At 38.5% G+C, this 23,156-nt stretch overlaps 1 protein-coding gene across 1 annotated transcript in view; it reads right to left on the reverse strand.

Moving 5' to 3' along the window:
* PDC (phosducin) overlaps positions 1-21,327 on the reverse strand; it is a 269,366-nt gene extending 248,039 nt beyond the window's left edge. The window contains exon 1 of the mRNA XM_044085318.1: positions 21,203-21,327. The gene's annotated coding sequence lies outside the window, so the exon portion shown is untranslated. The remainder of the gene's footprint in view (positions 1-21,202) is intronic.
* Positions 21,328-23,156: the final 1,829 nt, after the last annotated feature.

The following is a 23,156-nucleotide window of genomic DNA, read 5'->3' on the forward strand; positions in this document are numbered from 1 at the left end:
GCTAATTAAAGAAAAAAAGCATAATAAATGTTAAACATAACTTAAACCAGTGTTGTTTTTGCATTTTCTTGTGAAACATTACTTGCACTCATGGTATGTTGTTATTTGGTTCAGTTTTAAAGTCAGCTACTTTTTCTTAAAAAACATTTAAAATGCAGATACAGTAAATATACTATTTAGGTCTTTCTCTTACGCTTTATAGTCAGTTACAGGATATGGATAAATGAAGTGTGCACCTTCATCCAAGCTTAATACTCCTGCTTTAATATAGGGAAAAAGCCCTAAGAAGAATATAGTACATATCACCTAACCTGTCTCTTTTCCGAGTCTCTTCTCCGCAGGACATATCACCTAACCTGTCTCCTTTCTGAGTCTCTTCTCCACAGGACATATCACCTAACCTGTCTCCTTTCCGAGTCTCTTCTCCACAGGACATATCACCTAACCTGTCTCCTTTCGGTGTCTCTTCTCCGCAGGACATATCACCTAACCTATCTCCTTTCTGAGTCTCTTCTCCACAGGACATATCTCCTAACCTGTCTCCTTTCTGAGTCTCTCCTCCGCAGGACATATCACCTAACCTGTCTCCTTTCCGAGTCTCTTCTCCGCAGGACATATAACCTAACCTATCTTCTTTCCGAGTCTCTTCTCCTTTCTCAACGTTCACAGAAGATTGACTGACTTTAGAAGCGAATGCATATATTGTTACTGCGGTGGTGGTGCTGCGGTAGCGTTGTCGCCTCACAGTTAGACGTTGCCCATTCGGTTCTCAGTTAGAGCGTCTTCTGTATAGTGACATGCGTGAATGGGCATTCCTTCATTGAAGGTTGTGCATTAGGCCCGGCAAGCCAGCACGTAAAACTCTACTGCCAATCATTAGTGGACTGGAGTTCCGCTGTGGTGACCCCTAACCGGGAAAAGCCGAAAGACACAAACAAAGAAGCGAATGCATATATTGCACCTTACACTCTGCTTGATTGCACATTGCACTGTGCTTGTTCACTAGAATGTATATACACAGTTTTTATATATATATAATTAGTCTGAACTACACTGTTACTGCTTACATTTCTGTATTTTTGATTTTAATTTATTTTGCATTTCCCACAGGCTAAGCCTGAAATTGGTAGGTATTGATCAATTCACTACCCTGGTAAACAAATATAAATCAAATAAAACAAATAAATACTGGTCTGTAGATAGTTGGTGGTAAAAGTATGATTTTACCAGGATTATATCTGTTTTATTTGTAACATTACTTTAATCTGAACATAGAGCTTGTCGGTGTTTTTTTCTGTCAGAGTTGTAAGCGTTGCCACTCTTCCATTGCTCATTTTGAAGCAAAACTGACTGCAGTACTGACGTGCCATTACAGACACAAAAGGAACTTCTGATTGTTTCAACAATCGGAGAAGAGTTATCATAGATCTGTTCTTATTTTAACTATTATTTGTCATATATGCTGAAATTGGAGTGTATGCTTTATGTTTGTACCTATATTGGAGCATCCATAAGCTATACTTCTCTTGATGTCAAATACCATGGGTCATGGCTGGAATGGGTGTCTGGACCCATCCATTTACCTGGCTAACAAAGTTTATCAGGTAGCCCAACTATGAACCTTTTTTATTTGAATATAAACACATGGACGCCTATCCAAATCAGACTGCCATGAAACAGTAATGAGAAAGGTTCCAAATGTCAATGAGGGACTGAAGTACCCCATGCTATGACAGAATTAGGAGGTTCAATCCCTTAGTCAGTAGACTACCTTGTGCTTCGTTTTAATACTTCTGATACATGTGCTTTGTAGGTCAAGACATGAGAAACACAAATCCTAGGTGTTCTATGAACTTAAATGAGTGTATTCACTCTGTTTAGAACTGATACTCAGAAAACTTCGTAATCTTGTAAATTTTTGTAGATGTCCTTTCCTTCTATAGCTGATCATTTTGTCTGAATCAGCTGTATCCACACTGCTGCTCCATTATCCTCTGTAACTGCGTATGATTACACTGCTACCAAGCATCAGATTCTGACCACTGCATCCTTTTTGTTAGATGGATGTTCTGATTTGCAGAAGGGAATAATGTTACATAAAGAGAGAATTTTTCTTGGGATGGATCTGTGAAAGAGGAGATGGTCTGCCAGTGATTCATCTTTCTGAATCATAATATGGATATTATCTCTCTCCTGTTATAAGCCTTCCTGTCTAGCTTTTATATGTAGTGGCATATGTGAGGCATAACCCCCATGATACCTTTGTGAAGAACAGGTTGCAAGTGTCTTTATATAGGTTTTTTGTTCAACTAGTGTCTTTTAGTCTGGGTCCTATATGTGTCATTTAAATAAAACAAACTGCCAGATACTCAATGCCAGATAAATTTATTTGAAATGTATATCAAACAAGCAAAGCTTTCAGGATACTTCCCTTCATCAGTGCAAATAAAAAATTCTTTCACATCTAATATTTTTGTACTTATCACATGACACGAACCCCCCAATATAACTCTCTTAAAGCAATTAAACATAGCAATTCATCTTATACTACAATTTTAAAGGCACAGGCAAAATAAACAAAAGGCATAACAGAACCAACTAATACAAAAAAATCTAAGATAAAAATGAATAAAGAATATATAGTAATATATAAATGTGTTTCAATAAATACATTTTAAAAGACACATTTTTAAAATTCTAAACACAACTGTATAGACAAAATCGCATTCACATTCTCATTTGTCTATGTTTTAGAATTGGTTTCAAACTAACTGCAGCATTCAAGCCCGGAATCATTTCTGTTCTAATCTCACAATCAAGTTATATTTAGCTGTTTGTATTTTATTATTAATATCACCACCTCTCGTATTAGGAGCCAACCTTTGGGTAACCCTAAACCTACATATATGTTGAGTACCACAGTCCATAACATGATTAGCAAATGAATTTGTAACTACCTCACTTCTTATGTCTGATATATGTTCAGTTATTCTTTCTTTAAATGTTCTACTGCATTTACTCACATAAAAGTTAGGACATATAGAACATGTAGCTAAATAAACTATATTATTGGCGTTACATGTAGCGGAACAATTAAATATATATTTCCTATATGTGTCTCCAATAAGACTTTTGCTTAATTGTTTCACCTGTTTTGGTACAGCAAAAGCTTGTTGTTGATCTGAATGTTTCATAAGTTAGCTTTTTTTCTTATATGGCATGAAGTGATTGTCATAAAAGTGTTCATATGCAATAGTATATGGTTTGCCAGTCTATGTTCACTATTAAACATGAGCTTCTGATTCTACATTTGTGCACTAGTATCTAGTTTGTTAAAAATGTTCTTTTCAGGAGAAATTTGAATATATCCCAAGATGCACAGATAAAGGAAGGTTTGTACATGTTTTGTATGCTATTTTTTCATATGTGGTAAAACTACTGTTAGTAATATTTAACTGCCTGAAACCCAATTTAACTAACAGCCGGTATTCATATAATGCAACGCGAATTATTCTCAGAGATACTCACACTGACATTAAGAGCCAAACAATCTTATTCAAATGCCTAGTGGTGCACCCTAAAATCATTTATCACCTTACTAATTGACAGTAGTATCACTGCATTACTTTTTCAATTAAGTGCCATGTGTCTTTGCACTGCCTGCATGACACCCTGTTCAGTATACATCCTTAATGTGCAAACTGTTTTCTTGCAGCCACTACTTCACATTTTATCTTACTACTACTCTATGAACTCTATTACTCGAATTACAGTAACATGACCAAACTTTAAACTCTTCACAAATTAATGGACATTTTCTAAGTTTGTCCTAGCCCTCTAGAATAATACCCCATTTCAGAAAGAAAGTTCCAGTTCTTACTATTTTTTAAATCAGGCCTTTCAGATCACTTAACTGAGCAATCCAGTTGCAAATGCTTTGAAACTGGCCAAACAGCCTTTCCACATCACTGGTTTGGGAAATTCCACAAAATCCAGTTAGCAGCAGGTCAGTCACTCTTTTACTAGTTTATCGACTTCCCCCATCTATCTTACTCCTTTTCACACAACCCCCCACTTATGACCTCCTTTTGTAAATCATATTTTCCTAACTCAGTATTCTCTAATGTGCACCTTAATTTGCTCTGAAACAATTGTTATATATAATAATATGCACTAATTATTTTTTACTCCATGTCTGTTACACAGTAATTATGGCAATTAAACACATGTACACTGTACATTGCTTGAAGTTAGTTGTTGAGTTAAATTGATTACTTGCATTGGTAAATGGAACGTTTATGTTACCATTTGCCGTTTGAAAAAAAACTTCTGTTAATCTCTTTGTATGAATCCTTGCATTTTGATAGTAGTAGTAGTTTGATGGTAGCCAACACGTGATTCACCAAGAGATGCAGTCACAAGATCACATAGAAGGCTGATCAACATGCAACTTGGGTAGATTTCCTCCTAATAAGGAAATAATGTTGGTATGGAATCATAGATTACAAAACCATCCCCAAGTGAAACAGTCTGCCACAGCATAAACCATGGGTGGCCACAATCAGCTGCAAGCCATGGTCAGAAAAGGCTGTGAGGTCAACAGAGACTAGGATGAAGATTTGGAAGTTGACTGGAGCAAAATGCAAGAGTTCAAGGAAATACTCATGGTTTGAGCAGCTTATGAAGGGGATGAAATAAATATTGTGTAAGAAGAATGTCAGTGTCTCAAAATAGCAGCCGTGAAGACTATGGATTAGATATGTGGCTGAGCCAGGTATGAAAATAAAGTACCAGGAAGTTAAAAAGAAAGGAGAGTAGGAATAAGTGGGAGAAGAGATGGATAAAAATAAGGAGAAATGATAGTTGGCTAACACGGAAGCTAAGAGGGCGGTCACAATAGCAACGAACAAGGCATCAGAGGCACTCTATTCTGAAAAGTGACTCAGCAGATAGCACAAACAAACTCTATGACATTGCAAGGCAAAAACAGAAGATAAAGAAGACAGTCAGACACCGTTCATGAGAGATGCCAGCAATATCCTGCTAATCAGACCACAGGACACTTCTAGCAGCTTTTGAATGAAAAAAAGCCCCCCAGAAGTGGTACTGCCCCATACACAGCCTAAGACGAAAGTTGGAAAAAGAGATCACCCTTGAAGAAGTAAGAACAGCTGTAAGGAAACTGAAGTCGGGGAATACAGCAGTCTCCGATGAAGTCATGGCAGATATGATCAAAATATTGGATGAGTTAGGGGAGAAATAGCTTCTGATGGTACTTATAGTGGTAAGAAGAGAAAGGTATATCACAAATGACTGAAGAAAAAGATACAAGTGCCAGTGTTCAAGCACAAAAGGGATATTCACAACTGTGGGCAGTACAGAGGTATAAACCTCCTATCACACTGCATGAAAGTGCTGGAGAGGGTGGCCAAGGTAACTGATAAATTGCTTCAAAGAGTAGTAGAAAGTAAGATGGGAGATAAGCAGTCCTTACTGAAATCAGCATGCAGCACAAGTGACCTGATGTTTGTAGTGAGACAGTGGAGAAGAGGCTGAAGATGAGGGAGTCCAACTGGGAAGTCCTTGACTTGAAAAAAGCATATGACAAAGTCCTAAAAAGTTGATTTGGACAATCCTGGAATGGTCTAATGTCCTGGAAACATTGGTAGAATTAGTGCTAGCTAGAATTATAGAAGGACCAATGACACAAGTGCAAACAGTGTTTGAACTCATAGCGGGCATGGACGTGCATCATGGTTCATCTCTGAGCCCATTGCTGTGCATACTGGTGATAGTCTATCTTAGCAAACAGGTTGGACAGGTCAGATCCAAAAAGCTGCCATTTGCAGACAACGTGGCATTACAAACAGACTCTGAAAAGAAACTTCAGTAAATGAGGGGGAATGGAATTCTAAACGGAAGGAACATGGAATTTAACTGAGAGCAGGCAAGACAATTGCCATGGCAGTAAATAGGGGAAATCAGAAGAAGCTGAAGTTTGAGATAACAGAGGGAAATAGTATCTGGTTGGGGTGGTTGAGGAGGAGGGAAGCCTGAAGGAAGAGGTCAAAGTTAGACTCAGAGGGCTGCAGCCAGCTGTCGCAGATTGTTAGGAGTAGTGTGTGACAGAAGAAAGGCAAAGAACCTGAAAAGCAAGGGGTACAAAACTGAGGTTTGATTGATACTTTTTTATGGCAGAGAAACCTGGGCAGTGAAGGCAGAGCAGTTGAAGAAGCTAGATGTGATGGGGTTGAAGTGCCTGAAACAGGTGGTAGGATGTATTTTGCAGGACAGATGTTGAAGTGAGGATATCAGAGCAGAAGCCAAAGTAGTTCCAGTTACAGAGAAGGTCAAAGAGAACAGATTATGGTGGTCAAGTCACAAATGCAGGACAGCAGATTATTTCATGACAACGATTTGGGAAGAGACATGAAGAAGATGAGAGGAAATGAGAATGTCCAGTCAATAGATGGATGGATTGCATTAGAAGCACCTGTGACAGTCAGGCATGACTGTCAACAGGAGGTCAGAAAGTGACACTGAATCGAGAGAGATGCTGACAGTAGATGATATTTCTATCCCCATCAAGGAGAAAAAGAAAAAGGAGGCTGACGATGATGATGAATGCAAATCTCTGCATCTTACACTGAACATATTGACAAAGCAAATGTAAAATCTTTTCTTGTGTTAGAAAGGAAGAATTTTGGATTATGCTACTGACAACTGTTATATTTATGATGCAGTCTTAAAAGTGGCTACATTGAAATTTCAGTTTTCCATTTAGAAATATTAAACATTTGTCAAAGTTAAGACACTGTATTTGCCAAAAGCAGAACTTTACGTTTTTAGTCTTTTAATTCCAAATGTTATACATGCTTACTTTTTAATCCTATCTCAACGAAAAGAATGTTAGGAAATTTCAAATCCTGTCTTGGAATGTAGTTCTCACGCCCATTATAAAGCCACCCTTTGAGAAAGAGTTGTGTAACTGCAATATTGAGTCATGAAGTATGACACAGCAGATACCATGCTGAGACAGCCAGCTTAAATGTTAAAAACGGGCAGGGTCTAACTCGTAGAAGTTCTAATGAAACAGAACGAAACAGGAAATTCAACAGAAATGCATTATTATGTACATATCATACTGTGACTAGCTTTTAACATTAAAATTAGCTTGCATTTAAAGAAACAATAAGGCAGGTCTATAACCAGAGCTAATTATGTGTGGTTTGGGTGGATCAAGGTTGTCTTTGCTGTAGAGGCAATAAGCTGTGACACAACAATTTCTTAGAAAAAGATGTGTTTGTTTTAGATATAGGAGTCTGGCCGATTGAGTATTTATCTCTCAATATTCTGAACTGGGGGCACAAATATTGGGGAACTGCCTCCCATACTGTCATTATATATCAGCTTGTGCGGGAGATTAAAAAACATGCAATATGTGTGTGTGGTATATTATTTATTTTTACAGGAAGTATAATCCAAAATGAAAAATGTCTTTATTGAAGGCAGGGACACTGGCAGAATGGAAGCTGCGAGTGTTCTTACAACAGTGGCTTGATTTAATCGCAGTATGAGAATGAAGGGAGTTGGTATTAAGGAGGAAATGTAATGGGAGTGGAACCAGGAAGGATCATACCCTAAATTCTACACAAGGATTCTGAACGAGGAGTGAACAGTCATTCACTTGTAAATTTAGGAGCAGCAACAGTAAAATAGTGTAGTCAGAGAACAAAATCTGTCAACGATTGAACATCAGCCACAGGCTTCTATGATGTTTGTGTGGTATGATATAGTGTGGGCTATAAAGACAGTGTAATAGAATGCTTCTGTTATTCTCCGCACTAATTTGCAGACTGGTTTTGCATGCCCACACAAACTTTCTACAATAATGAACAGTCATTTAAACATGGGCAAATTGGGACCTAAAAAAGTTTCTCAGGTTTTGATGCAGTAGAATTGAAGGAGACATAAGGTTCTGCAAGGTGGAGAGTTGTAAGTGAGAGACATGGAACAATAACCCCTGGGTTTCTGGGTAGTGGCTAAGGCTAAGGCTAAGGCTCTTGCCACCACTATAGTGCCTTTTTTAGGCAGTGTTCCAAAGAACAAATTACCACCGTAAGAGCTATAAATAATGCAATCTGAGGGTCATGGCTGCTCAATGTTTGAAGTCTAAATCTCAAGATGCACTGGCTCAAAGCACCCCTCAAAATGGAGAACATTGACATTTGTGCTGTAACAGAGATCTAGTTTAAAGCAGCAGAAAGCACCCCTGCGCTACCAGGCTATAACTCATTCCACGCCTTTCTGCCCCGAAACATGGACCGAAGCTCTAAAGGCAGTGGTGTCTCCATATTCATAAAGAATATGCACACCTCTAGACTAGTAGCCCAGCATAATGCATCTGAGATACTTCAAGTACAACTAACATTGGGTAAGATGACATTCCAGGTCATAGCCTGCTATAGGTCCCCAACCATGTCCCTAGACTCTCACTCCACTTTCCTAAGCACCCTGGAATCTTTCAAGGTCCAGCCCAACACTCTCTTACTAGGAGACTTCAACTACCCCTCCATCAACTGGGAAAACTACTCAAGCACCAATACACTGGCCCAACGCTTCCTGGAATTCATCAATTCCAATGCCCTGGACTAGCTCATTATGACCCCCACTAGAGGAAGCAACATCCTTGACCTGGTTATTACTAACATGGGTGACCATTGCTCTACACCAATAGTCAATCTCTCCCTGGTCAGATCTGACTATAAACTAATCACCATGGAAATCCACATCTCACCCACACACCCCGCAAAGATAACCACCTTGAAAAACTTCAAATAGACTTCCAAAATAGACTTTGGACTGCTAAAAACAGAGGTGGCTACCTTCATGGCACCCATGCCAATGAAAAATATCTGCATGACTGTTGAATCATACAGCAATACAATGTATGAACATGTACACAAATGCATGGAACTAGCCAAACCCAACAGAACCAATGTTCTCCTCCAAAAAAAAGAAGCCAGTCTGGCAGTCCCCTGCCATTAATAAACCCATAACAGAAGGAAGAAACTGTTGCAGAAAAAGGTGAAGTCCCAAGACTGGAATAGTTCCCTTCTTAGCCTCAATAAAAAGTTGAGATCCCTCATCAAATCCTCTAAAGCCAGCTATGAAGGCAGAATTGTGGCAGACACTAAAAACAATCACAAAGCCTTCTATAACTATATCAAGAACCTCCACAGCAATACCTAGATTTGGTCCGAGATACTGCACAATGGTACTTCCTATACTGAGCCAACAGATATTGTCAACATACTGGTTGACAGATTCAGTGCCAACTTTACCCCTCTCTCCCCCACTAAAGGAACAATCACAATACTGGAAGAATGTAAGGCACCCAGCATTACTGCAACACAGATTAAAGCTGCATTGCCCAAGGCCAAGAATACAGCTTCCATGGGACCCGACAATATCCCTGGCTGTGTTCTGCATGAACTACAAAGTGAACTGGCACCATACCTGTGTGCCCTGTTCAATCGCTGACTCACCTCAGGCTTTGTCCTTACAGAATGGTGCACTGCTGCAGTCATCCCTCTCCATAAAGGGGGAGCGACTACAGACCCTGGGAATTATCACCTCATTAGCCTGGTGAGTATAGTATGTAAAGCTATGAAGCACATCAACATGGACCTGATTAACAAAGATATAGGAAATCTCCAAACTCTGGACCCCACGCAATTTGGCTTTGCGAAAGGGAGATCATGCCTGCTCAACCTGGTTGACTTCTTTGAGTCAGTCACCAGAGCTGTGGATGAAGGTAAGGCAGTGTATACAGCCTACCTTGATCTGGCCAAGGCCTTTGATACCATTTCTCACTCGGGCAATTATTGATAAAATCACCAAACTAGGCATCAGCCCCTATATCACTAGGTGAGTTGCAAACTGGCTCACAGATAGAACACACAGTGTGAAAGTAGCGGACTCCAGGTCAGACTGTTGACCAGTCATGAGTGGAGTCCCACTGGAATCGGTCCTGGGTCCTCTCCTGCTCTGCATCTACTTCTCAGAAGTCCAGGCCAACACTCTGGCTGACCAAGTTCACAGATGACTGCAAGCTGTGAGCCATTATTAACTCCACAAGTGATGCAGACATCCTGCAGAAAGGCCTCAATGAGACCAATGACTGGTGTTAAAACCATGGCCTTAAGCTTAGTGCCAAAAAATCCATCATCATTCCCTTTGGTAAAAACTCAGTTCTCACTAATTACCACATCGATGGGTGCACAATGAACACTGAAGGCGTTATAAGAGATCTGGGGACACAGATTGACAGCAACCTCTCCTTTGACCACCACGTTGCCACTGTGGTCAGAAAGTCCTTCTGTGTGGCACATCTCATTAGAAAGGGTTTTGCATCCAGGAAGAATGAGGTCATCATCTCTCTCTACTCTTCTCTCATTAGACCAATTATCGAGTATAATGCCCCAGTTGGCATGTACTTCACTAGACACCTGCAGCAGCTGGAGAGGCCACAGACGTACCTCACAAAGAGGATCCTAGGCATTAAACACATGTCCTACATGGACAGACTCAAAAGACTCCAGCTATTCTCTGTCTCATATCACCTACTGAGAGGCAATCTCTGCTTGACTTACAAAGCCATGTCTGATCCAGCTCTGTTAGAAATGCTACATCTAAAGAAATCCCAATCCCTCAGCACTACACACTCCAGATACCTCAACCTCATTACCACAATCAACTGAACATGCTGGAGGGACAGGTTCCTCACCCAGAGACTGCCCATGCTATGGAATAGACTTCCCATACATGTCAAGCAGAGCACCTCACTGACCCTCTTCAAGAGAAATATTGATGAGTGGATGGGTAATAGAAAGTTCATCCTGGTGGTCACTCCAGTGGCTCTACTGGAAACTAACATCAGCCGGCACTATGCTAGGGCACTTCTATGAGCTAGGCTTGTAAAGGCTCCAGGGCCATTAGCTTAGTACACACCTATGAACCTATAAGAGAGAATTTGTTGGTTATATTTTAATCCTATTGTGGGCATTTTGTGTCAATGCAAAAGTCAAAGTATTTGGATGACAGGAAGAAAGTATTTTATCAAGGGCTTTTTTGTGAGAGAGAAATTGCCTTGTATGGGAAAAAAACACAATTGATATAAAAAGTACCTAGTCAAATAATTCCTAAGTTGCATACAGACAACACTTTTTTCCTTGTGTAAATATACTAGTGGAAATGTTGTTGTTGTGTCTTTCGGCTTTTCCAGGTTAGGGGTCGCCACGGCGGAACTCCGGTCCGCTAATGATTGGTAGTTGATTTTTACGTGCCAAGTTACCAGCCCTGACACACAACCTTCAACGAAGGTACGCCCATTCACGCATGTCTCCACGCAGAAGACGCTCTAGCTGAGAATCAAACCGGACAGCATCTTACTGTGAGGCAACAACGCTACTGCAGCACCACCACCGCAGATCCAAATATATTAGTGGAAATAATTAAGAAAAACATAGGAGCAGGATTTAGAGAAAATGTCTCCATGACACTATTACGGCTTTACTGGGAGTCCTAATAGCACTATGGTGCTGTACTCTCTCAGTGACTAAAAGCTCTATAGCAGGCACATTGCTGTGGGGTTTGGCTTTATTGGCCTGAATTTCTCCACAACAGACTTAAAAAAGGAAAAAGTGATGGACATTCAGAACTGCCATATAGCTGAAACACCTGATGTCCTTAAGGGGTAATTTGCATATATCCCATGTTACCTCTAAAGCAAGAGGTTTCAAGGACTCACACAGTGGAAAGTCTAGCTTGGCTAGATTTTTATTTTAGTTTTTGCTGATTGTTTTTTTCTGTGTGCCCTTGGTATTCTTTCAGTAATAAGGGTATATAAGTTATTGGAGACCATTGCCATCTCATAACCACTGGTGGTGATACCAAGGCCATGGAAGAGAAGCTGTTGCTATGGTAGATGAGTGGCAAAAAATAGGATGCACCACCACATAGGTGGGGGTGTTTTCCTCATGGTGTCTTTGCATACCCACTTGGTTAATCCATGATCCCTGCTCTTTATATCAATAAAGGTTGGGCTTAATCAGAAACGTCAGCTTGGCTACAGTGTGACTTCCACAGCTTCTTTGCTTCTTTACCCATTTATGGCCATAAATACCTTATTTTATAGGGGACATGACATATCCAGCGAGGGAACATGTTGGGGATCCAAATACTGTGGCCACAGGAAGAAAGTACCCATACAGAATCCAAAGTTAGCAGTAAGCTGGCCAAAAAAAGCAAAGAAGGATCAAGTCACAACACTAGTTATTCTTGCAGTTGATTCTGTTGGATGTAGTTTTTTTACAGGATCTTTTTATAAGAAGAACCAAACAATTTTTAACTTTTGAACAGTTCAAAAAGCACACTACACCCTTTAGGTATATAGATAGTTAATTCACTGTAATGAGCCCACATCCATATGTTGTTAAGGTCTTCTTGAAATTGCTTTTGTATAGCTAACTGCTACCTACTTACCATTTTCAGAACAATTTCATTTTTTCATATGTACTACGTTAAGTTTCACTAGTCTACTGTGGTGGTCATTACAAGATGCATGCTTGCCTTAAACAACAGAATATGGATGGTGCAGTGGTGCAGCAGTAGCGTTGTCGTCTCACAGCAAGAGGGTCTCCGGTTCAATTCTGGGCTGGGGTGACTTCTGTGCGGAGTCTGCATGTTCTCCCTGCATTCGTATGGGTTTCCTCCAGGTGCTCTGGTTTCCTCCCATGTACAAAGACATGTGACTAGAGTATTTCTCCTCGGGCCTCCACTGAAAATTGGCTTTGTTTCCAGCTGGACTTTCCTGGTAAACAAATGTTAAATAAATTAAAAATATCATCTGAAGATGTCATCAGAGAGGCTGGAGAGAAATTGTTATTAAATAATGATAACAGCAGTGCATCCATAACTGAGTCCAGTGGAACAGGAGTTAAGAAAATGCCACAGTCTGATGAGCTACTACCAGAAAGAACATTGTATGTCCAGTCAGATAAATAATTAATAAACATGACAAGTGTTCAGCGCAAAATCTTAAATTAAATACCAAGCACCTAGTCAAATAATTCCTAGGTTGCAGACGGCAGCCAACACTTTCAAATGCCCATGTTCAATCAATTAACACCCTCTTCTAAGTAAACATGCTTCCATATTTGTGTGCATCATATGAGGTATAGAGAAATAGTTGTTAAGGTACTATACCTACTTTAAATACATGTTTAATCTGAGGGAGAAGGCTATATTTATAGTTGGGCTGCATGCTGATCTCACTATTTACTGCTCGTCTCCCATCTTACTTTCTAAAACTCATAGACAAATTTAAAAATACCTTTTTGAAGGGAGCAAAGGTTAGCTACTGGTATATTGTTTGCGAGGAAGATGGCAAAGATACTTTTGTAAGCGTATTATAACAGTGCACTTGAATTGCGATGAAAAAATAACTGATATAAGTGAAATTTTTAAAAATATGGGTTAAGGACTTAGCAATTATAGGAAACACATTTCTTAAAAAGGAAGGATGTAAGGTCACAGATTTAGGATTACTTTAATTTATTTAAATGATTTTCAGATGATTTAGTAGAGAAAGCTTTAATGTTTGTGGATTTGTGTGGTAACTTAAGGTGGGTTGGAAATTTAAGAATTTGATCTAGAATTGAATAGACTGAAATGTCTAAAATAATTTAGAAGACGCAGTCTTGAAGAATAATTTTTGTTCATATTACTAAAAACACGGAGAAGTTTTAGAGTTTCAGTCAGTACAGCTCAGATGTCAAAGTTCATTGGTTGCTTTTCAAAGTAGTTTAGGTTAGGAAAGCATGATTGTTTTTTGCATAAATAAACTGAATTGATTGTATCAACTTATTCCCTCCAACGCAGCTCTTTTTTCAGTGTGTACTTTTAACTCCGGGTGGGTGTGGCTTGAACCTTTAAAAAAATGAAGTTATCACCTTACAGTTCTAACAAATACTCATATCTCTGAAACCATAAGTATTACTAGAGAACTGTAAATGGCAAGCTATTCAAGACAAATTAATCTTTACATTCGTAGCATTCATTCAGTTCAATGCTTTAAAATGGATTTTATAAGCCAATACAATGGCAGTGAATATTAATTTTGTAATCTTGTATAAAGATCTTATGATCTTAGCAATCACTCAAGCAAGACACATACTGCCAGCAGGATTTTCTTTATACAGCTGTGAGCTTTCATGTGAAGCAATGCAATTCTGTCTGTGTTACCTGAATGTTGACATATTCAGAGAAATATGAAAATTATTGCAATACAAATAAACAGTACACAAATAACATTCAATATGGGCAGCCACAGTGGTGCAGCAGTTAATGCTGTCACCTCACAGCAAGAGGTTCACTGGTTCAATTCTTGGCTGGGGTGCCCTCTGTGCAGAGTCTGTATATCCTGCCTGCGATCATGTGGGTTTCCTCCCATATTCCAAAGTCATAGTAGTTGGACTGGACACTCTAAATTGACCATAGGTTCAAGTGTATTTACAATTGAGTGGTACAGATGAACTACTGTGGCAGACCTAGCCTCTGGCATTAGCCTGAGGTCAAATATCAAGACAATTGCATTTGCTATCAAGTATGCTTTAAGATGAAATCTTCTGATACCTTGTATGTAGCATGGTTTTGGAATTATTAATGCAAATATGAACAAGCAATATTTGACGCCTAGAGGTGTCAATAGGAGGTAACTGCAAAAACACCTGTAGGCGCACTCGGCTTTAATGAGTCAATGTTAATTCTGCCAAAAGTATGAAAGTGTAAATAATGATGCAGTTTTTTTGGTGTCTTTCCTTAGGCTCCATGTTTTGTCTTAGGCTATCTATTATTTCTTGATATCCAGGATAAACCATGGGTCTCTATGCAGATTAAATTGAAACCTTCAGGCGGTTACTATTAGGATTTTTTTTCAAGCAGGGGTCTTGTCTCATATAGCACTTGGGTGGTAAGGCCTCACTAACGGAGGCAAAAGAACTACTTAATGAGACTTTGATACATTCAGATACATTCAGATGTATTTCCAGACTTTATCATTCTATCTGTTATAGGAGGCATGATGTTATTATATTTTCAACTTAAAACCTGAAGGCCTGTATAATAAAATCTATATTGAGCCTAGTTTATGATTTAAAGTAAACTGCTTACAAATGAGATGTCCAACAATCATCAGAAATAGGAGTGTTCAAAGATTCTTGTTATGTGCTTTGTCTGTTGCCAGGCAGATGGAATTATCAGCTCTTTTTTCCCACCCGGTAACTCTATAAGTAGACAGGATGCATATTTCATGCGCATTGTTATATCAGCAGGAATCTTGCACTTACAGTCCATGATGCGACAGAAGATTGTATTTTTATACTGTATGTTCAACTTTGGGTATGTATTCAAGGATGCCTGGTATAACAGAATTATCTTGTCTCAACATGGCTTCTAATAAAAATTCATTTTAAAGAGACAGATGCACATTACATAGTCACATAGAATAAGAGCTAGTTAACCACTGAGTAATGGGTGGGGATGGGAGGAACCCCATGCCATGTAATAGTTGTGTTGATGGCATAATATCTGATAACTGGAAAATTTTATATTTTGGTTCCTTTTGATAAAAATTATTTGGCTTTATTCATACTGCTATATTATTGCTGTGTATAGTTAGTCATCTGAAGAGAGTTCTGTGATGCCAGAGTGAAAGTGGTGAATAAAATTATATTTTTTTCTGTAACCCTCAGGACATGAGATGCAGAGTTTACTAGTTCAGTGGTTGCTGTTTTTACCTAGTTCTGAGAACAATTTATTATCTATATGGAGTCTGCATGCTCTCCCCAATTTTTTTTTTCAGGTGCTCCAGTTTCTTCCAAAAAACATGCTAAATGAATGGCTACTTTAAACTGTTCATATATATATATAAAATGCATTTATGTCTGCTTCTAAGACTCAAGTCATAATAGAAAAAGTTCACAGTGAGCTAAATGACTTACCTGGTCAACAAATAAATAAATAATTTGTTATGGTTATAACTGTGTATTATTAAACATTGTGTCAGTGCATAGCCTTTTTTCCAGTCCCTTCAGCCAGTGTACCATTCTTACTTGCAGACAGCTTCATTTAGGAAGGAGACAATCAGAACCACCTCCTCAATATGGGAAGGCTATTGTAGGTCTCTTTTCATCCTCACTCATTCTGCCACAACCCTTAATATTCATGGCCACGTCTTATTTCCACACAAGTGGCAATGATGAGGACAGCAGGCCAGCACTTCCCGCCCCAGAGACCGGGTAATTTACTTGGTTGTCCCTATATTATTGCCATCAGACTGTGGATCACATTTCTATATTTTACGTTGCTTTTTTATTGTTTTATATTCTCAGTTGTTCACCAGAATTCTTACAGGTACTGGTGTGATTTTTCAGGCTTACCTTATTTATTTTTATACTTCATTTAAGTTTGTTTACTGGGGAGGCACATTGATCACCTTGCTTTAGGCACCCCTATATGCTATTTATTGTAGTATTAGGATTTTGCTGTCTATTCTTAGGCAGAGAAGAGACAGACAGATGGTGTAGCTGTTGTATTCACAGCACTGTGTAGTGAGAACATGAACAGGGGATTGGGAAGGATGGAAAGAGAGGGCAAAAATAGTTATAATCCTCAGTACATACCCTGTGAGGAAGATGAAATGGGTAAACACTAAAAGGAGAGAAACAAAACACAGAAGAAAGCCATTTTTAGCCAAAGGGTGCACATTGTCATGATACAATATTCTGAATTTTGACGTGCATTAATATATATGCAGTGATAGTGAATGGGAGAGAAAAAGCGAGCAACAGAGACAGAGGAAGGCACTAAGAAAATACCACCCCAACTATCAGAAATGATAGAATAAAAATTGTGAAGTGTAAAGTAGACATGGAATTGTGCAGTTGGCATTACGGAAATTTCTATATCCCTTGAAAGATGTGTCCAATCCATTAGTAATTTAGGGCTGTGTCATACATTTCTGAAAACAATTCTCACAAATCACCAATACCATCATCTTTTTCCTCCTCTTAAAAGATCACTGGTTATTTGCTCAGTTTTCTTTTCAATCCTCCCATTTCTGATTACTTAAAGGGCACTATGATTTCTAGACAGAAATTGTTGGCTGCCTGTTCTTTGCTAATCTTTGATAATCCTGTCTCATAAACCGAGCCCTGTTAGAGTGGGAGAAAAGATGTACTATAACCAAGTGCTCTTTATGGACCTACCTCCTGTTTGCATTCAGGAATGCTGCTATATTGTCTGTTACTTTGCACTTCAATTTCATTCCATAAAATCAGGTCAAACAAATCTGACCTTTTCATTAAAAGCTTATGGAAAATATTTTATTTAATTTTTGGCTAGTAATGGTCTTTAGCCATAGCCCAGTAAAAGATACACAAAGGTATTGTTACATAGGAAAGGACAGCAGTTATATTTTATTTTACTTTATTTGTTAACCAGATAATCTCACTAAGCACTCATACCTCTTTTCAGGGACAACATGTGAAGAATATTTGGTTAACTGACTTGCTCAGAGTTACACAATAGGCAAATGGCGACTCAAGTAATCACAATCAGGAAGAAAGCAATTTATAGCCTCTGTCTTTTTCAGAAAACAGGCTATATTTTTATACAATTTGTATCAAAGATCTACCCAATTGCATTTTGCTAGAAAACACTTGCACTTTAGAGAGTGTACCATTGTATTCTAAAGTGTCTTTTTGCTATCATTTATCTACTTCAGTGCTAATTTACATTGTTGCATTTGCCATGCATTTATTAACAAATGAATGTTAAAAAAAATGTAGTTGAGGAAATGCATATTCCAAAACAGCTTGATTAAGGCATAGTGGGATGGAGCCCCAAATGCAGTATCTGTGACCTGGTTCTAATAGTGAGTGTTGGATTATTAGGAGCTTTGCTAGGCAGACAGGGCTGGAAATGAGAAGCCAGTGCTAGTGTACTAAAGGGGCAACATACAAAGGGGGAGGGGCACCCACAGTATTTCCTGACAATGGGCAGGGTTTAACGGCCTGAAAGTGAGAGACTCCAGGGCGGCCCAGTTACTGCCAGTGCTGCTATCTGTGACCCCCCCTGCATGCAAGGTGTGCATAAAATGTAGCATAATATATACTAGATGCTACACAGGGTGCAGACATTAGGGGAATGAAAAAAAAATCCCATGTAGTTTTGCTTGACAGCGCGCTTACAGGTGACTCTCACCTATCACTATCTGTGAACCAGCTGTAGTAACCCATAAGGTATTCCTTGCTGGTATGTTAGAAAAAGGACAACCCAGTGGTTTCACATGTGCTGCTACAGCAAGTCAAATGGACAAACAGATAGGTTTGTGGCCACAGAGGCTGGGTGGAAAGAATAAAAAAGGTAAAATCTTATAAATTAAGAAAACTAAGTGCTAAAATACAAAAATGAACTTATGAACAGAAACAGTAAAATGTGATACCACGTAAGGGGACATTTATCATATGCAATCTTATTATCTCGTGCTGCTTGCAAAATAGTTACAGCTCACCATTTGCGAACTGTAGTTATTTACTCATTTTAGTTTCCTGTTTCCCATAATTCCATTGAGCTTGTCCCACACTTGAATGAAAGCTGACATTGTGTGCCTCAGCTACCTGCTAAAAGGCAAGCCTACTGTAACAACGCCCTATGCACAATAATCAAAGTGTAAGTTATATGCATACTTTGTGCAAGGACAAAAAATGTGCAACATAACGTCGAGTTAGGAGGGTCTGATAGATGGTATCAACATCTTCTTATTCCCGGAGACTATACCTCTGGATACATTTATTAATATTTTGTATGTATTCCTTTCTTGTTTTATGTTGCTTACTCATCTTTCATGATATTCAAATTTCCTACTAGCTTCTGTCACCGTTTTGTCACATTTGCTACCTCCTTTGGTTCATTTGACATACACTTTTCTAATGTGTTTTTTTTTTCATTTTAGTTGTGAGTGTATCATATTTTACTTAGTTTTTCTTTATATTGTTTCATTATATTTTTGTTCCCCTGGCAGCTGTCTGCTATTAACTGCGTTTCAGGACTCCTCTTCAGTCATTTACTTCAACTGACCTGACACCTATCTGACTTACCTTTCAGATTGTCGACCCATTAGTGGAGATATCCTTCATGTATGCATTCGGGACAAGTATACAAAGATAAGACCAGGGTGTCCCAGTACAGCATCATCCTTATGGCTGTGGAAGGCTTTTTTGGAATGCTGTATCTACTGCCATACTGAACGACCAATGTGCGTTACAGATATACACTTCTCTGGACTAGTGTCACTGGTTTCACCATTTGCGGATAGCCTTTTAGCTGTAACCCTGCTTCTACCTCCAGGGAAGGTCAGCTGTCAAAAATGCTACTCTGCCCTATCCCCTGGCCAGTTACTTATAACTTCAAAGGGTTCAGACCTGCCAATCAAACCTGTTGCCTGGATAACAGTCATGGCTTCACCACTCTACACCTTGAAGAAGAGTTCCTTTTATAATTTGCTATGTGCTTTATTCCACGCTTTTTCAATAAATCTAAGTCTTTCTACATGTGATCATTATTTAATCCTGATTACTGTTCAGGCATTTTTTTCATGCCACTTTATCTCTTATCCTCGTCACAGATCTTTGCGGCATTTGCAGTGAGACATACTTTTCCTTCCAGTCTTTTTGTAGGACTAAACCCATCATACCTCTCAACCTCTTAAAACAAAAACATCTGACGAAAGCCAAAACTAATGGGGATGGGGAAGAAGCCCTAAAAATAGGAACTCATGTTAAATATTACTTTTACAAACTTAGAAAGTTGCTAGAATAAAATGTGTTGTGCTAGTATGCATTTTCTTAAGGATATGAAGTCTGAAACTCAAATGTCTGTCATTATTTAGTGACTTCTGTCCTCAGCAGTTTGCTAGAAAACCACAGTTTGTATGGGGAACTGGCCAAAAATATGAGACAAAAATCTTGACATTCTGTGAACATCTGGGCAGTTGAGAGGTATGCTAACCCGACAGGCATTGAAGACGTCTGACCTTTTAGTATTAGATTTATTCATCCCTGTGAATTCGATCTGTATTCTATTATTCAACCTGTCTCTCAAACTTAATATACAAATATATTAACTAGTTATTTGTGATACTGGTAGCACTGATTCTTTTTTATAATGTTGCTTATATGGCAATAAAATCACAACTGCGTAACACGCAAACATACGATTACTTAATCTGAAGTAACTCCTAGTGTTCAAGACTTGCTAACTCAAGTTATTATAGTCTTGCTTTAGAATACTAGTTCTGGGAATCCAGGTTTTATAGATAATGACAGTTCATTACCTAGAAACATTATGTTAAATTCCATATGTAAAAGTAAAACATTTGATCCCGGTAATACATTAATTGTCCAAATATATTTTTTGTCTTGTGCATGTTTCACTGTGATATAGATTCCTTGTCCAATGGCACAAAATAGACAGAGGTACACTGTAGCCTGCGGTTGTGGACCAATACCTACTGAGCTATAAGATATTTAAAATATAAGCATTAAAACTGATCTGGGATCGATCTGTGCATGTTTCACTGTGATATAGATTCCTTGTCTAATGGCACAAAATAGACAGAGGTACACTGTAGCCTGCGGTTGTGGACCAATACCTACTGAGCTATAAGATATTTAAAATATAAGCATTAAAACTGATCTGGGATCGATCTGGGCTCCTCGGACAAAACTTTCCCTAGTTTTTTGGTTTGGTTTATTGCAACTGTATAACCAAAGAAAACAAAGAGAAGCCGCCTTCTGTGTTATAAGAACTAGAACACTAACATAAACATAGAAGCCAACAGTCATGAACAGAAATAGAAATGTCACAACCAAAGAAGTTAAAAAGTACTGTATTGTACAAATGTTAGCTATTAATTTCACCTATATAGCAACTCATAAGAGTTACTCTGTCAGGTTATATAATGAACCCAGTGATTAAGCATATTACATTTTCCTTTGTAGAACTGATACAGGCATTCAGCTGTAATTGGTGTACGTCATACATTTAAATGGTAAGTTATAATAAAATAAAATAGTACCTGGTTCTTTGGAACACTATGTTGTAGGTCCTTGGATAAGTTCTCGTCCTTCAGCGATGTTTAAAGTGGAAGCAGTACTGTTATGAAAGCAAAGAGTCTTTTTGTGCAAATCAGGCCTTTGCAGAAATAGCTCAGAACAGATAATAGGATTGGTTATGATTAAACCAGTGCTACATCACAGCAGAAAGCTAATCAGGCAGCTCCAGGAATTGGGTTGCCAGGGTTATAAGTAAAGGCTATAACTGCAATGACCCTGAACGCATCCTAGAGGGCATTTATGAGAAGTAATGGAAGAACAAATATGTCTGGTGTGACAAAGGTCTAGTAAGAGCACACCTATGTAAAAAAGAAACTTATGCAAATGTTAGCAGTTCATACATGATTGTTATTATTATGTGTTGCTTTACTGGAGGCCAAGTTGTGGTGACTGAAAAGAGCCTTTGAGACAGGCCACACACTGGTTAACAAATAAATAAGTAAATAATGATAACACACATCCTTATCAAAATTATAAACAGAACCATATTTTTAAGTCAACACAAGAACATATCTTGCAATGGTGTACCCTAAATGGATGTTTCTGAAAAACCTGAAACTTTATTGTAAAATGTAGAACAGTTTGGCAGATATTTTGTCTGCATGCATAATATTATTTATAGGTCAACATGTATTAGTTTTTCTTTCAAAGTTAACCCCACAGAGATGAGAAACATTAGAATCAGTCAGTCACAATGATGGCTATAGTACAGTGACAGAATCTAGAATATCAAGTCTGGGCCTACCTGCTGAGCAGCAGGATGGCTCTTTGGACTGATCAAAACATCTTACAGCCTTACAGCTCCATGTTCTTGGGTTTGGTCCGTTCCTTTCATCACTAGTTGCATAAAGTCTCCATGTTCTCTCTCTTTCTCTTTCTCTCTCCAGAGTTTCTCTAGGTAATCCAGTCTCCTGCAAAAAACATACTCGTTAAATGGCTCAACTAAAATTGCCTGTATTTGTTATGCAAATGTGTGTATGTGTGTGTGTGTGTGTGCGCGCGCGCGCACGTGTGTGTGTGTGTGTGTGTGTGTGTGTGTATATGTGTGCGTGTGTGCGTGAGTTTGTGTACATACATATTTATATATATATATATATATATATATATATATATATATATATATGGGTCTACTATACATGTTCGAAATTTTAGAAAGCCGAAACCCATATGGCCGAGACCATATGCTCGACTCCTAAAATTTCGAACATGTAAAAAAAATAAAACATACAGCATAAACCTACTTTTTAAATGCTAGCAGGGGGGCTACACCCCCCACACCCCCATAACTTAAATATACCAACTCCGAGATTGCACTACAGTGCGGAAATGGAAATCTTTTCATTCCGCACTGTACGGAGATGCCGGTTGTGCATGGTCGGCATTTCAAATGTCGATCATATGGTCTCGGCCATATGGTCTTCGACATTGTGAACTGTTGACCATGTGTAGGGGACCCATATATATATAAATATATATATATATATATATATATATATATATATATATATATATATATATATAAATGCATTTGTACATATATACATATATAAATGTATATATAAGCAGAAATATTGACATACAATATGTTGATTTCTGCATGTTGAAATATAAGAAAAGCAACAAAAAAATAAGCAAAACAAAACTGATTGCAAAAGGAAAGCCAGTGTTTTCCTTTCACTCCCTGTGAACACATAAATAATGTTGCCGCTGTCAGCGAAAGTCTACACATAAATAAATAAACCTAACACAACATATAGATCTAGTTTTTTCTAAATAATGTCTCTGCTACTACCCCTAACCACAGCTTACTCATCAGCTTGGCCAAAACCCTTTCCCTAACAGTGCCACTACACAAGACAGGTAAAGACACCTGCATACTACACAAGACAGGTAAAGACACCTGCACACTACAAAGGA

Source organism: Protopterus annectens, chromosome 10.part0 (genome assembly GCF_019279795.1).
Source record: "Protopterus annectens isolate FY-2018-M chromosome 10.part0, PAN1.0, whole genome shotgun sequence".
NCBI lineage: Eukaryota > Metazoa > Chordata > Ceratodontiformes > Protopteridae > Protopterus > Protopterus annectens.